The sequence below is a fragment of the Lygodium microphyllum genome, chromosome 9, assembly GCF_053477565.2.
Source record: "Lygodium microphyllum isolate KBCC chromosome 9, Lygodium_microphyllum_v1.1.10, whole genome shotgun sequence".
Taxonomy (NCBI): Eukaryota; Viridiplantae; Streptophyta; class Polypodiopsida; order Schizaeales; family Lygodiaceae; genus Lygodium; species Lygodium microphyllum.
The window spans coordinates 99,939,534-99,951,358 of record NC_141143.1 but is presented as its reverse complement, the minus strand read 5'-3'; positions in this window follow the sequence as shown (position 1 = coordinate 99,951,358).

Here is an 11,825-nt window from a genome sequence, read left to right as displayed (position 1 = left end):
ACCAGATTCTTCCCTTATCGCCTAAGCATAGGCCAAAAGCTTGAGAGCATTGCGCAAGGTCAGTAAGACCGTTTGCTTTGCATACTTGCTAGAACTACTCCATGAAGCTGTATGGGTCACTGCTAGGCTCATACTTCCCTAGCTGTTTTGCTATGATAGGGATTCTAGCCTGCCCTTTAGCCCCTTGTGTGACTTCCAATCCCGAGAGTAGTGCGATGGCTAGGGTTGTAGCACTCTGCTCAACGGACGTATTGTCCATGAGTCTCTTGGCTACAAGTTTGCTCAATGTCACATCAGCCTCTGCTGCCCGTTCCCTCTCTTCATTCGGTCCAGATTTGGCTGCCCCAACTAGGTCTAGCACCCTTTTAGCCTAGTACATATCTACATCTTGCTGTAGCTTTCTAGCCCTTTGCTCATGGTTGTAGGCAATTATGCCTTCTAGCGCTCTCCTGATTGCTCTTCTCTCTTCTTCGAGGCTTGCTACCACTTCTTCTACAGGTCTGCCCTGGATCACGGTGCTAGTAAGTAAATCGTAGTCATGGACTAGTTTCTGTACTGAGACTCAGAATTCTCCTAGGTCTAGTCGGTCCTCTCCTTGGTCGCCTCTTGATTCTGACATTGTTTCTACCTCCAATTCCATAAGGCCGTCGATCAATTCGAGTAGATCTGCCAGCCCAATCCTCTATGTTGTCGTCTTCTGGATCCTCGCGTCCACTTGACGTCCTCTTGGGTCCTAACCCTATTTGTCTGCTAAGTCTTGGGGTTCACTCCTATTGGTGGATTCCTTGAATGATTATGTTTGAGTATATTCCTTGTTATTACAACCAATCCTTAAATTATGTACACTCAGTGTGGTATCTGTGCATTCAGTGCGAAATCAGCCTTTCTGCTCTTTCAGTGCTCAACCAATGTGGCCTACTGTGTGTGCGGGATTACGACACTCAAGTGCGATGTCAATGCTACCTTCAGCTCTTGGCCACTGGGTATGAGGTCAGCACACGGCTGCCTGGTTAAAATCTGGGTCTCTGTTGCGTCTCTTAGGTATGTGGGGTTCTGATGTCTGGTTTGCTGTTGCGACTAGGCTGCGACAACACACTGCTAGGTGTCCTAGCCACACGGCCAAGTTTTCTATGATTTTCTCGCACCTACAGGGTCGCACTAGTGTCGGCAACATGGGTTTGGGTTTAAATGCATTTGGCCAAAATTGACCCGAATGGCAGTCTCCAAATCCCAGAATTGGCGTCCAAACTGCTGAAGTCTGAATGTCTCATTCGGCCACCAGGGCCAAAGGCCGAATGGCCGAGTCTGAGGGCCGAACTCGAGTTGGGGGCCGAATGGTCGGGTTCGAGCGGGCCGATTCGGTCGTCCGAACACCGAATGGCCGAATCCCGAGTTCGGAGGGGCCGAACTGCCGAAGCCCAAATGATAAGGTCCAAATGGCTAGATGGCCCGAAGGCTGAACTCCGAAGCTTGAAGGTCTTCATTCAGGTGGCCGAAGCCCAAAGCTCGAATGGCACGTGGCCGAATGCCCGAAGGCCGAACGCCAAACCCTAGGTTCGGGGCAGCCAACTGCCCGATTCTGGGGTTTGGACGTCTGAACGCGTCGGGGTCGGCGCACTTCCGACAATGAAAATGTGAGGAATCTAGTGTTATGTTGATAATTAGCTATTCTAGGCTGTTAAATACACACAAGGGCATGCCGGGGAAGAGATTTGTATACCTATAGCACCCCAGAAGTGTGATCAAAGGGCGTCCGCTCCTCTCCTGTGCCTATAGCTCTCTCACTCTCTCTTGCTCTCTCTCAACTAAGTCAGAATGCAAATGAGCTCTTCTCCCCTTACCCTAGCCTTACATAGCATTGCCCAACCACTCTCTAACCTTAGAGCCTTTTCCCGTTGTGATTTCCCCCTTTAAAAACATGATTTTTGCCTTCTTTTTCTTATTGCAACCAAATTTACAACAGCAAAAACCCTACCATTTCAGTTTCGAATCTTAATCCTATCCTACCTAATGCTAACAAAAAATCGCAAAACCAAGCATGGGTTGTATTTACCTACTCAAGCACTCATCAAAAAACTCAAAATATTTACTTGTTCCAACGATTAAACCTCGTAAATCTCCGATCTATCTCAAGCACTGTTTCGGGCAAAGGCCCTACTCCTATGCTCGATTTGATGCGTGCGGCGCTCAAGGCTCGATTATGTCGGTCCTGGCAACGGAACCAAAATGAAGGGGAGCTACAAGCTCTACCTCGAGACCTACGGACCTCTTATTGATCAAGCGTTTCAAGCCAAGCGGCCATGGCTACCTCTCACATAGCCGACACGCCATGCCTACCTTACGAGTGTAGTGAGCTTACCTTGATGCTCGATCGAGTACCCTCCTCTCTCTTGCACACCGGTAGCTCCATGATCCTTGTGGCAAGCTCAAGCAACCTCAATCCCTCTCCCATGAGCTCCATCCTCCATAGCCACGCGTGAGACAAGGGAAGAGAAGAGAAGAGAAGAAGATGGAGAGCGGAGATGGAGAGCTTCTTCTCCACGATCCCTCACTCTCACACACTCACTCCCTCACCCTCTCACACTCCCTCACTCCCTTTCTCTAGCACAAGCAAGAAGGCAAGAAATAAGAGAAGAAGAAGAAGAAGCTTTAGCCACACACAAGAATGAGCTTCTCATTCACTTTTGAACTTTATATACATGCCCTCCCTTCTCTGGGCGGTCATCCCCTTTTTTACATGGCCAGCCATTGGTCTAAGCCCATTTCTCATTTCCCACCATTCTAATTTATCCTATTCCCAACTAATGCATACAATTTGCACAGGAGAGAGCATGGCACTCTTTACAAGGATTTGGGAGCGCTTCCACATTTAATGGTGTGCTTTTTACTCTTTTGCTTTCTCGGGGCGACACTAAGACTTTCTGGGGGTCATGTCTGAACATTTAAATTTTTTAGGGTCTGGTTACCGGTCAAGGCGCCTTTTCCTTCTTTTATCTTGCGCCTTTTTTGCTATTTTCTTTTTTCCATTTTCCTGCTCCTCCGCTCCATTTTCCCGCTCCTCTATGCTGCGGTAAACACGGTAAACATTTGTGGTAAACACGGTAAACAGGTGCTCCTTTGCATCAGGATGAGCTTTTTGATGGCGAGGATCTATAGCTCATGCTTGGATTCATAGAGCATACACCCTTTTCTTTTTTGGTCATGTGATCTGTGTAGGTATCTTCCATGTACTATTCCTTAGATGTACTTATCATCCTTTGTATCTTGGAATAATTCCATGAGTTTTCATTAGCAATCTTGTACTTATTTTATGTATTAGTCTTGTGGGTTCAAGTACATATTTGGCTCATCGTGATGACCATTGCATACCCAATATGCAAATTTTTTTCTCAATAATCATCGCTATTAGCATCATTAATTTACTACACACATCGCTATTTGTGTCACAATGTATGTCGCAAATCATCGCTATATATGTCACTATTTGCATCACAAAATTGATAAAAATAGCAACGCAAATAGCGATGTATATAGTGACAATTTTGTAGAGATACTTGTACTAATGCATTTAGTGATGACGGGGGCACATTTTTTAATGAACATTTACATCGCTTTGAATGTTGGTATGAAGCTTGTATCTTGTAGTGAGGGGCCTATGGAGTGCACCTATAAGAAATAATCTATATAACATGCATTCAAAGGATATCAAGAAATACCCTTTCTTTACATGCTATAAGGCCATAAAAGGATCCCTTTTACTTTACTTAACTTACTAGTTTTTTTCAAGTTATAATTTAAAAATATTTTTATAAATATAATCTTGTAAATTTTACTAAATAAAATACCCTTTCCTTTGAACTCACATGGTATCTTACATGTTTTATAAGGTAGACTCTCCGAGCAAAGCAGTTGAGGCTATTGTTGAATAAGTTGCAACCACCTGACTGCCTAGCAAGTGGCTAATCACTTTTTGCAAGAGTTTGATTATAAAATTAGGAGTAAGCCACCAAAGTTATAAGGAATCATTGAATATATTGTGGATTTTGGGGAGCCAAAAAAAGCTTTCGCTGAAGATATCTTGAGGGTCTATTTGAAATCAATACGACGTCCATTTCATCGTGGTATGGTGCCATAACACACTATCTATCCATAGGGGAGGTTGGAACCACTTTGTCAAAGATAATTATTCCTTAACTTCAACATCCACATTTAGAGTAGTCTTACCACCAAAGCAAAGTGATCTAGTGAAGTAAGGGTTATCATATCATTGAGTGGAAAGACGACTCTTTTACATGGGATCTTTGAGTCTATTGCCATCACTATCATTGGGTTCTTACTAGTGTCCCTATTGAGTTCAATGAGTGGAAGGAGGGATTATACCTATCTTATATCCCCTTTCTTGATTAGATTTTGATTATCATAAGTACATTACATCAATAAAGCCTTGGTTTACACATTATATTTTGATGGAGCTTCTCGAGGACTTGCTAAGCATGCGAGTGTTAGGATTATCATTAAAGATCCCCATTGTCAAGTGGTTTTAAAAATGGGAGTGTATTTAGGCATTGCTTTTACAAATAATATGGTAGAATATAAGGCCTTGCTAATGGGATTGAATCTAGCTAGACACAGTGGTACTCCTTGGTTATTGGTAAAAAAATGACTCAAAGTTAGTGATCAACCAATTGAATGGGACCCATAGTGTGAGTGATTCCATTCTAAGGATGTACCATCGTGCAACCTTGGAGACCTTGAGATTTTTGAGGCAGTGACTTGCCAGCTGATTCCCCGATATAGTGGAATCACTTTGTAGACTTCTTGGCCAATTACACCTTTGTTGAAGATGTCTTCCTTAACTATGGTCCCTGGAGAGGATTTTATAATTGCATCCTAATGTTAGTCCAAAGCTACTATGGGGAGTGCTTGCTGACACGTCTTGTTTTGGCTGTCGATGGTTTGTATGGGTTATGAGTGAGGTAGTGATTGACCATCTTCCTATTCTGTCATGGATGCATTAGATCATTCAATGGTATGTTTGTCGGACACCCCTTGCCGTTTTTGTAGGGGGTTAGTTAATAATTTGATGCATTTAGTGTAGGGCCTAAGCAGCCCATCCCCTTGGTCTAGTTTTGTGCTTTAGTATGGTTTATGTGGGGACCAACGGTTTGTTTTCAGCAATAGGATGTTGATTGGTGTGCTTCATAGCTATATTTTCATTAGGCCAAGAGGGCCATTTTCTTATTTGGTGCGGGTGCAATTAATAGTTTTTTTCTTTAGTGCTGCACTAAACAGATTTGACGGAGCATCTGGAGAGATACTCTTTCTACAACCAAGTCCAAGTGATATCATTCCTTTATGAGTTTTTCCCTTTATGATTTATGTGTATATCGTACTTGGGGAATTTTTCTTTTTGTGGGGGACTAGCATTCAAGGCATGAAGTTCTAGGATTGGGTTAGGTGTGTCTGGGGAGGTTTGAATAGTTTTCCACCTCTTGTAAAGACATTGTCAAGTACTCTAAGAGCTATTTTTGTCAGTAGTCCTAGTGACCTTGTTCTACTAGCTTGCTAGGCAGTTATTTCTAGGAATCCCTATTAGTCATGAGGTAGATAGAGAAACCTAACAAATACAAGAGAAGAAATAAAGAATATATTTGAAATACATAAAATACACAGGTGTGTGAAAGCTTTTATTTAAACTAAAACTTTTGGCAATTAAAGTTTTCTAGCTCAAGTTATAGTCCATTTATTGAAAGGGGGTCTTGCAAGGTTGCACTATCATGGCCGGGCAAAAGGGTAAGAATAAGACCTAGGATAAGTATGCTCAACATATCAAAGAATATATGATAGAAAACACACCCCAAAGAAGCCCTAAAGAGCCTCAACTGTAATCATACCATGTGTAAACATGAGACTAGGCATGATCATAGGTATCCAGAGTTGCTTTTAAGAGTTTAGCAAATGGTCTTGTGTAGCCATCAAACTAAGTCTTCCATTGAAAAGTTGGTGGACTCAACAACCCAAGGAAAGGCTTCCATTGATAAATTAATAGAGTTCAATGAATAAATTATGGCTCAATTCTCCCAATGGATGTAAATGTAAATGGATACTAAGGAGGCAAGAGAAAAAGTGTAACCAAATAGTGAATCATTAGTTCCACTTCAACCACCTAATCTTAATGCTCAAAGACAAGGTATTATTGGATGTCAAGTCATTCTCAATAGTCAATATGAAGTAAAGAAACTTCACAATAGAATGATTCCTATTTGGATAACATTAATGGTGCTAATCCACAAGTTCATGGGTTGATTCCTCAAGTCTCAAGGGATCCTTTGCCATCGAGAAGGCTCCAAAAAAATTCTAAGCCATCTTATGGAAGATTATTACTACATTTTAGGATTCCAGTGCCTACCAATCATGATTAGCCTATTTTGGGATATCAAACTTTTCATAAACAGGATTTAAAGAACAAAATAGTTTTGGAAAAGTGTAATGTGCCCCCCAAATGAGAAAACAAAGAAACAAAAATCCCAAGAGCAGATGATCATTGCCTTGTGATGGCCTAGCAAGTTTCTAGGGATGAGTCACCAGTGCCTTATCTTCTTGGGGGTGACATTTAGCCAAAAAATAAAATAAGGATGGTTGGAGGAAAAAGAAAAGTGACAGGAAAAAAAGGATTTAGTATCATCTCATGAGAGCTTATTAGGTTCTTGAGTACCAAGATAGGACCTGAGGTCAATTCCATGTTTTCCTAGGTCACAATACACTCAATTCCCTCCTTTTTACATGTCAGAGTATAAAGTATAGGAGAAAAAAAAATTGGTCAAATGAAAAAAATCTATGATTTTTTATAGACCATGCTAAAGGAGTCCTCACCTAATAGGAGTTCTTGGTCCAATTGTCCTAGGTCAAGTAGGTGGGTTAGACCACCACTTAGGATGACTCCTTTGATAGTTCTTTTTAGCCAGCTTGTGTTGGAGTAGTTGGTTAGAAACTAGCTCTGGATCTCTATTAGATTATATTGGGCCTCTCCCTCATGGACTTCATGCTTTGATATAGTTAGGGGGAGGGTGCAAAATGCGTTTGTGCTCTGTTGTGTATTTTTATTTGTAGCAGCTTGATGCTCTTTATGGTTTCTGTTTGCGCAAATTAGTTCATGGATTTGATAGGATGAGTCACTCTATCTTGTGGTCACCAATGAGAGTTGATGTTAAAGCTAAAGTTCAAGTGTAAAAGCAGCCCGAGACTCGTAAAAGAGGCATTTTCGGTGAAAAATGAAATGGTCAAGGATCAAGGAGCTAGAGTTTTCCTAGAGGCATTTTTGGTAAAAAATGGAATGGTCTCAAATCAAGAATCTAGAGTTTTATTAGATACATTTCAATGCGCCAAGAATCCAATGCAAGTGTCAATTCATCAATTGGATTCTGCTTGACTCTCCATTTAATGGCCGCAAGGTTTGGTGTTATGAAGCAACTATTGGATCTAGAATCCAGAAAGCATATGACAGAGACCAACATGATAGATTTTTATATATTTTAAGTCACTCGTCTAGTCAGATCGTGATTCGGAGGCCATTTGCCCCTTTGTCTAGGCCAAAACCACTTGTAGCCAAGTGTAAACATGCAAAATTGGAACTAGTTAGTTGGGGTCCCGAGAAATTCACTGTATGTATACCCTCTATATCACGTGCATTCAAGGCCTATTTGTAAATATCCTTATCTGTGAAATTTTCCATTATAAAACATAATCCTTTTTTATTCAATCTGTAAGTAACCCCTTTATATAGGACCCTTATGTATGTTAAAAATGTATAAAAATGGTAATTTTTAAATCCCTTATGTTGAACCCACATCATACATACATATATTTATGAATGAACTCCTCAGGGTTGGGGTTTATAATTTAATCATGATTAAGAGAGAACAAAGCCAAAAAAATCACATGAGAGAGGGGGGCGTGTTTTTTTTAACGCCCCTTCTTTCCCATTAAAAAATAAATTTTGGTGATGTTGTCATCTTAATCCTCCTTTGAGGCATTAGATCCCTCAATTATTCACCATTTGTTGCTTTAGTTCTCATGCAAACTGATGTAATGAACAAAAAGATCCAATTTCAATATTTTTGTCTCTTATTTATCTCTCCTCTTTGTTCCTTGTTCATATGGGCGTCTATGGGAGAGAGAGGGAGAGCTGATTTGATGAATCAGGGATGGAGGATGGTTAAAAAGTATAATGGCACATAGATCGGGTGATTTGGATGTGTCAATGGAGACTGAAAAATAGTGTCAACGGCTCCATTTTCTCAAAATAAGAGACATACATATGCAGATTGTTGAGAATAGAAAATGATGCTTGGTATGTATGCCCATAGAGGTTGAATGTGTGCCCAAAAGAGGCTTGCCTACTATAAGTAGCTTTATATGAGAGATTTGACAAAGATGTATGCTCTAGAAGCTCTAGGAAGAGATGTCCAAAATCCCATATGCACAGTGAGTATAGTGGTACTATCCAAAAGCTATAAAGGCATGTACTTGTTGACACTCATTTCAATGGAATAGTACTATCATTCTATATCACTCAAGATTGTGTTTATGAGTCCAAGTTAATCTATCTTGAAACCTAATTCACTTGAGTTACAATTCTTTATCTTAATCATGTTTTATGTTTACAACCTCCGTCTGACATAGCTAGCATAGCTCTAGATTCATGTTTCTCAACACAGATTTTAGAGTAAGTGACCTTTATTTAATATTTATGATGAATCATTAGTGCATATGATAGAAAGATGATTGGAAATTATTAAAATATGTTTGCTAATGTCTACAATTTTAGAAATTCATTCATTTTCCTTCACATATATTATGGCTTCACACAAAGAAGACTCATGATGGTAGCCTTATTATTCTGGTACTTTATATTGATGATATATTGATTGCTAGAGAAATCACAAAATTCAAAACACTGGTTTAATGAAAAATGGTGTTGTTTTTTGGGTTTTGGAGATCAAATGATGTTCACATGGCATGCACAAGAGTATGTTGATGGAACACACTTACAGATAAGTTATACAAATCAAAAAATTGAGAAAAATCAATACTTTATGTTGAAATAAATGGAAATCAAGGAATTTAAAAAAATAATAAAACATAGTCAAATAAAGAAAAAAATTACTAAAAAATGAGTTCTTGTGCGTTAAAATTTATTTAAAATTAGGAGAATGTTTGTGATTGTGTAATGAAGGTAAAGCATGAGGGTTTGTCTCAGTTTTCCTTTATTTATATATTAAAGTGCATGTTTAGGACTTGTTTCTACGAAAAATTGTCAAGAAATCTCCCTATATTTGTGCAAGCAAGAAAATCACAAACAGTAGTAGGGGGTATGGGACTGAAATGGAAAGATACTTGATTAAGTTTCTAATTTCATTGTATATCTTAGCATATAGGCCATGGTTTATATAAGTTTAAGGGGTTTAGTAGCATGAGTTAGCCTAGTGTTGTTCCTTAGCAACATATCATAACACTAGTAGAAAGGAATCATGAGAAGAGATTGTTTGTTTACTTTATGTTGGCTGGTTTTAGTTAAGTTGTTTGAGCACAGAGTATCATTCACTTTTTATATGCAATCTAAATATAGTATCGAAAGATAAATTCTTGGATGCACTCTGCAATGCAATTGTATGTCTACAACCTCGAGAGTGTAAGATTCCCCTTTGTTGTAGGGTAATGCAATATCTTGGGAAACGAGTTAAGTGGGGAATATATATAATCTCGTGGATCATTACATTTATATTTTGAGAGGAATATGTTACACTTGTATTTTTATATTAAAATGACACATCCTGGGGTTAATCCCTAGGGTGTAGAAGAGCCATAGTAGCCATAATACTCTGCTAGGGGGAGATCTTTGTGTATGTGAATTGAGGTGTTGATCACCTGATATATGTTTAGGTACTCCCTCTATTAGAGTTGGGATGGGTAAAACCATTGGACTACAAATTGATACAAATACGTGATTTATTTAGAGTAGTATATAGCATCTCGATGCTATTGGTCGCCAGGCTGTGAGGGTGATTTGGGTGACACCCATTGAAATAGATAGCATGCAATACTTGCGTCTATTAGATCAACTACAATACTTGGAAATGAAGGAAGAAGATTTGTTCTCTATCCTAGTCAGGGATTCAATGAAAGACCTCATCAATTTTATGACTACGTGGATGTGCATCCAACCATGGTAGAGGCTAGAAGATATGATTGCAGAAGCTTAGACACAATGAATGCCATCATAGTAGCATAGAGAAAATTTCCTTGACTGAAGAAGATTACCTTGTGCCGGATGTTGAGTTTAAAGCACTACAACGCAATTTATTCAAACCAAGGTCTCAACTTCCTACCAAGGAGTTTGTGGATCCCTTTGCCCAAAGAGGTGCCTCATCAACACATGAGAAAACAAAGTGGCAAGAAAGTGGCCACAGACGCTAGTGAGTTGCATATACAATTTTTTTTTAGATTTCACCAATGGACTCTAGGGGACTTGATGCACCATACAATCAAGTTTTGTTGCATTTTGATAACTTTAGATCAGTTATTACTAGTCATATTGTTTAATTTGATCATGTCATTCAAGATATATTATATATAGATGAGTTTACATCGAGACAAGGAGAATCTTGGTATGCAAATCTATGAAAGGATTTATCTCTAAAGGAGTGCATTAGTAACCTTATTGTTGACTTGATGGTCTTTCACAAGAAGTGCTTACCATGAGGAGAGGAAACAATCATGAAAATTTGGGCTCTGTTGGATTTTTTTGAGTGATACCTGCAACATCTAGCTTGGAGAAAGTGAAGTGATCGAAGCTTCTCTATCTATTTGGACAAGCACATGGTGGAGCAATGTATGTGCTAGGTGAGCTTGCAAAAATGCCAAATCCACTTCTCCTAGAGGAAGAGCTAAAGGGGAAGCATATCATTTTTAAAGCAAAGAAGGAACTTCTATTTGCATTGGAAGCTAGCCCATCCTCTCCATCAATGAAAAAGCCAAGGAATGAATGAGAGTTCTTGTTGGCTATTGACTCTCTATTTTTCATCTTTAACAGCCATCACATGTATTTTTATTGATGAATATAAGATAATTTGCTTTGTCTTTATAAATAAATATTCATTAAATAAATGTGTGATTTATGAAAGTATGACGATAATGTGCGGTATAAATGACACATTCACATATATTAATATAATTCAATCTAACTATGTCAACACATAGTATGTATACTCGCATCATGCATAAGTGATAACGTAACTTATATCCCTATCTATTACTACTTTGATGTACACATATGTTAAACAAAAAATAAGTGTTGTGTTTCAAGAAATAAAACAAAACAACTTTACTTAAACTAATTGAATTAAGTACATAACACATGAGATAGTTTATTTATTTATTTATATTCTAATATTGTAGACTATACAAAATATTTTGGTTTTCTAGGTATAATGGTGTTGTAGACTTGTGAAAAAACCTATGGAGGAGTCCCCTTGCCATCTTGAGAAGCTGAATGATAAAGTTCATGTCTTTATCTGTGATTGTGACCTGCTTTGCATGGATGGAAGCTAGTTGTGTATCATCAAACACGTCGATGACAAATCCTTCTATATTTGTTTGTAGGACTTCCATGGATTCAATAGTCCACTTGCATGGCAATGGGCCATCAACCACTCACGCCCCAAAACCTTTCTAGCCTTTTCAGTTGCATACACTATAATGTTTCTAGATGTTTTTGGGAAGAGAAGCTCATACCCACACTAGATTCTCCTTATCTGTTGAAGGAA